This window comes from Schistocerca piceifrons, chromosome 1 (assembly GCF_021461385.2).
Source record: "Schistocerca piceifrons isolate TAMUIC-IGC-003096 chromosome 1, iqSchPice1.1, whole genome shotgun sequence".
In the NCBI taxonomy this organism is placed as follows: Eukaryota; Metazoa; Arthropoda; class Insecta; order Orthoptera; family Acrididae; genus Schistocerca; species Schistocerca piceifrons.
Genome location: NC_060138.1, coordinates 1,215,314,020 through 1,215,319,619, shown reverse-complemented (window position 1 = coordinate 1,215,319,619; position 5,600 = coordinate 1,215,314,020).

Below are 5,600 nucleotides of genomic sequence, written 5' to 3'. Positions count from 1 at the left end.
TGTTCGACGAATCTACAATATACGAGTAGTTAACAGAGGGGCTAACTCAGCCGAAAATTGGGTATAGAATCTGATATGGACTCCATCAGGCCCTAGCGGCTTTGTTCATTTTTAACGATTTCAGCTGTTTTTCGACTCCACTGACATTAATGTCTACTTTACCAACTTATCTTTTCAGCGCTACGAGAATCAAACTGCGGCAATACTCCAGGGTTTCCCTAGGTAAAGGAACTTTTGAAAAGAGAGTTAAGTGCTTCTGAATTTGCTTTCCTATTCTCATTTTCATTTCCCGTCTCGTCCGTGGTTGTCTGGACACTGCCTTTGGTCCCACTAACAGCTTAAAGTATCACCGGAATTTCTATGGGCTTTTTGAAATTTTTATTTTTTTTTTATTTTGACGATATCCTGCTACGGTACTCATTGAAGGCTTCATGAATTTCTCTCTTGGCAGCTAGAAGCGTTTCATTCAGCATCTCTCTATCTGTACCTCCATGATTCAGATGCTGACAGGTGTGAATATTGCCGAACTATCAATTTAATAAGTCATGGTTGCAAAATACTAACACGATTCTTCATAGAAGAATGGAAAAACTGGTAGAAGCTGACCTCGGGGAAGATCAGTTTGGATTCTGAAGAAATGTAGGAACACGCGAGGCAATACTGACCCTACAACGTATCTTAGAAGATATGTTGAGGAAAGAAAAAGCTACGTTTACAGCATTTGAAGACTTAGAGAAAGTTTTTGACAGTATTGGCTGAAATACTCTCTTTGAAATTCTGAAGGTAGCACGGGTAACATATATGGAGCGAAAGGCTAAGCTTGTATAGTAACCAGACAGCAGTTATAACAGTTGAGGGGTATCAAAGGCAAGCAGTGGTTAAAAAGGGAGTGAGACAGGGTTGTAGCCTATCGCCAGTGTTCTTCAATATGTACATTGAGCAAACAGTAAAGGAAACCGAATAAATTTGTAGAAGGAATTAAAGTTCAGGGAGAAGAAATAGAAACTTTTAGGTTTTTCTGATGGCATTTTAATTCTGTCAGAGGCGGCAAAAGACAGCGTCGTAGAAAGGAGGATATAAGGTCGAAACAAGAATAATTGAATTTAGTCCAGTTAAATCAGGTGATGCTGAGGGAAGTAGATTAGGAAACGAGACATTAAAAGTAGTAGATCAGGTTTGTTATTTGGGTAGCAAAATAACTTATGAAGGATGAAGTAGAGAGGATATAAAATGTAGACTGGCAATGGCAAGAAAAGCGTTTCTTTAGAAGAGAAATTTATTTAACATGTTATATAGATTTAAGTGTTTGGAAGTCTTCCCTGAAAATATTTGTATGGAGTGTAGTCATGTATGGAACTGAAGTATAGTTTACATCTTTCGGCGGGTTTAGTGACATCTCTGAACAAAGGGACTGTGTCTGTGATACAATATCCACAGTCAACGTCTACCTTCAGGAGTTCTGGGAATCGGGATGATGCAAACTTTAGTTGATATATATATACATGCAATATCATAACAGAGGGTCAAGTCAAAAAGTGACATTCGATATTGTGGTCGCTTCATATCAGTGGTCGCATCATATTAGTATTAGGAAACTGGAAATGTTTTTATTCTAGTAATGTCTTATCTTACGACTTAGTTTTCAGACAGGAGGCAAGTTCGGTTGCGTCATTAAAGACTACATCAGTTGAGAAAGAAGGAAATGTTGGATGACATTATTTTTCAGCAACGCATTACATGATGTGAATACCCAAGGTGGAGGGTCAGGCGTATGAACGACCCCATCCACCTCACGTACGTTGTTCTTTTTTATTGCCTCGTATGTCTTGGCCATTTACGAATGTTCAGTTGGCTTCACAGCTAATATGTTCTCTGTGGTGTCACCGCCAGACACCACACTTGCTAGGTGGTAGCCTTTAAATCGGCCGCGGTCCGTTAGTATACGTCGGACCCGCGTGTCGCCACTATCAGTGATTGCAGACCGAGCGCCGCCACACGGCAGGACTAGAGAGACTTCCTAGCACTCGGCCCCAGTTGTACAGCCGACTTGGCCAGAGATGGATCACTGACAACTACGCTCTCATTTGCCGAGACGATAGTTAGCATAGCCTTCAGCTACGTCATTTGCTACGACCTAGCAAGGCGCCATTATCAGTTGCTATTGATCTTGTTAATCATGTACCGTCAGACCGACGTTCACCATTAATGGATTAAAGCTAAGTATTCCACCAGCTACGTCCGTTTTTTCTAAAGTCTAATTTCCCTTTCCTGTTCCAGACCTCACGCCAGCCTGCGTGAGCTAAAACGCGTGCCTTTCGGCTTCCTCTAATATTCCTGGGTTGGCTCTCCTGCCAATCCACAACATTCTCAGCATTGAGATTCATTTAATTACGAGAGATAATGAAAGTGAATTGCTGTAGTATAAAAATGTTCCATATGAATCAGTAAGGAGACGGTGTACCCACGGGAAAGCCCTGAACACGTAAAATAACGAGTGAATGTGATCAGAGAGTAATTCCGCAATCAAGCCCCTGGACCCCGCAGTGCCGTCAGGCCGTTTTGTCATCGTCTGCCTTCCGCATCATTTCGATGCTGTATAGAGATGCATGGGTTCAGCGGACCGCTCTTCGAACCTTGAAGCCGCTGCTTCTCATTCAAACAGCTCCGCAACGGGCCTCATGAGACTGAATGCAACCCGTTTCAGACTTCCACCAAGCAACAGTCCCTGGCAACCCGGGACTCGAACCCATGTCCTCCGAACGGCAGTCACACACGCTGACTGCGCAGGTTGGGCGTGCAGTACACACATATCGTATACTGAGCGCATCTGCTAAGATCTGCCAGGCGCCGTTTCTACGCAGCATCTATACCTACACTCAGTGAGTTATCGCGAAGTGCTTTCCCGAGTGTACTTTCTTATTTTACCACATATTGCGGTTTCTTCTCTTTCCGTTTATTTATGGACCGCGGGAAGAGCTGCTTGTACGCCATTTCGCAAGCTGTTATCTGACAAACTTTATCTGTACCGCCTTTACGGTATGGATACATAGTGGGCTGAAAAATATTCGTAATTTGTGCCTGAAAGACAGTTCTTTTAAGTTCTTCAACGAGGTCCTCGCGAGATGTACGGCGTCTGTCTTCCAGTGTCTGTTATGATGGGCTGCCCATTTACATGAAAGGAAAAAACTCAAAAACAAGAGAAAAGGCTTATTCCAATCAAAAAAATATGTGAAAATATATAGACATCCTTGAAAGTACTGCCAAGGGATCATGAAGCTATGTTAAGTACCAAAACTCGTTTGCAACAAAGGACATCGAATTTTTATAATATTACACTAATATGACAAAGGCATCAATAACTGGACGTAACACAAAAAGAAGACACATATTATTAATAACAGACATCGCAGACGAAATAGTTGTCTCGTTCCTCAGCGTTGGTACATCGTTCATGAGCCCAGACACGACAAGATAGACACTGAATCTATGCCTTCTTCGGTAACGAGTCCGAAGACAGCCTATTAGAATATATACATGCATCGTCTGGGTCTTCTTCGCCTCACGAGGTCGAAGAATCATGTTTTTCTTTCAATGTTTTTGACCCGGTCTAGTCTTTCCGATTGTAACTTTTTGCTTTCCTGCCTTCTTTACGGCTTGATACTTTTGGGCCACCCTCATAAAAAGTTTAGAAGCTTTGGTCACATACAGAATGACGATGGCGTACCGGAATTTCCAGCAAACAATAAACCCAGTGTCATTTAGAAAGCCCAACGGGCAGATACCGAATCATTCTTATGGTTCTGGAAATTTTTCGGGTGTGGAAAATTGAGAAACTTTATCTTGGAGCAATTTGGCTTGACAGGCGTCATCTTGAAATATTTCAGATTGTTATGGTTCCCCCCTGTGACGCTTTGCCTTGTGGTTCTCTCCTTTTTTTTTTTTTTTCACTTGAGGTATACGCTTCGCCCCACAGTGCAAAACTTAACAAAACATGTTACGAATTAAGCACCCACATTATGTACACCATACAAACGTTGATAAACATTCTTAATCGAAATAATTACTTGCCTATTTCTTGTCAAGTAACGCTTCTCTTCAAAACACTGCCCAAGAAGCGTCTACATCGGCGACAATTTCAGCAAAACATAAAAAAAAAATACAAGCGACCGCTAATGACGATTATCTAGAACTCCCTAAAATGGTGGCTGCTACTACGACGGAAAGCTGAAAACTAAAGTTTGCGAATTTTTTATGTGTGTGAAAACTCTTAAAGCTTTTCATATAAAGCAAGCGTTATTAACATTCTACGTCTTTATTCTCCACGTCTACATATTTGCAGTCCTCTGTCGCTGGAGGGCACCGAACTGCAGCGAGTACCACGGCGGTGTTTTACCCAACAGTGTCGGTGCGTGAGAAACAGGGTGTTGAAATCGACTTCCGAATTCGAAGAGTTCATCCACATACGCAGCATACTCTCCTTCGGCTTAGCAATGGCCGAACCACACACGAGCGCTGCGACATCTGCACCAATCTGACGTCTTACGTTCACCGTCATCGATCATCCTCCATCAGTGCCAACTTAGTCCCATTCGATTTTCATCTGTTTTCAAAACTTAAGAGCGCCTTCGAGGATTTCTTCGCATTGGCAGCCATGAAGCGGTGCAGGCAGAGGTAAGGTTGTGGCTCCGTCAACTAATTTCTACAGTATGAGATTTTCACTCTGCAGCGGAGTGTGCGCTGATATGAAACTTCCTGGCAGATTAAAACTGTGTGCCGGACCGAGACTCTAACTCGGGAGCTTTGCCTTGTGGCTAAGCCATGTCTCCGCAATATCCTCTCTTTCAGGAGTGCTAGTTCTGCAAGGTCCGCAGGAGAGCTCCTGTAAAGTTTGGTAGGTAGGAGACGAGGTACTGGCAGAAGTAAAGCTGTGAGGACGGGGCGTGAGTCGTGCTTGGGTAGCTCAGTTGGTAGAGCACTTGCCCGCGAAAGGCAAAGGTCCCGAGTTCGAGGTTCGGTCCGGCACACAGTTTTAATCTGCCAGGAAGTTTCAAATTTCTACAGTTTTAGTATAAACCAACTGTGTCTCGTAGGGAGAGGCTGTTCTTCGATAGGGCGACTATGTTGAGAAATAAATATGTAGACATGAATGATAAAGATAGAATGTTGATAACGTTTGTTCCATTTAAAAACTTTGAGTTTTCACATAAAAAATTCGGACGCATTACGTTTCAGCACGCTGTCGAAGTTCCGAGCATTAAGAGACAATCTCAACACCATTTAAGAGGGTCTGGAGGTACCTCGTTTGACCTCCATGGCTGATATTACCGTTCTCTCCCATCAATGATTTTGTGAGGCCGCAGCCTGTTTCAGGACTTTCTCCTCATATTTTATCCTATTCCAATATTGAATTTGTATGCGAGACTCTCTTGCTTCATTTACTTTCCGATTCAGTTTTTACTTGTCACCTTTTCACCTGTATTGTGCGCTGATTAAGTGAGTGGTTATGGATAACTTGCAGCAACTGGTTGTACACACCTCTTTGTACCTAGCCTAACATATTCTTTTTGTAGTTTTTTTCCCATTAAATGCATCTAGTCTTG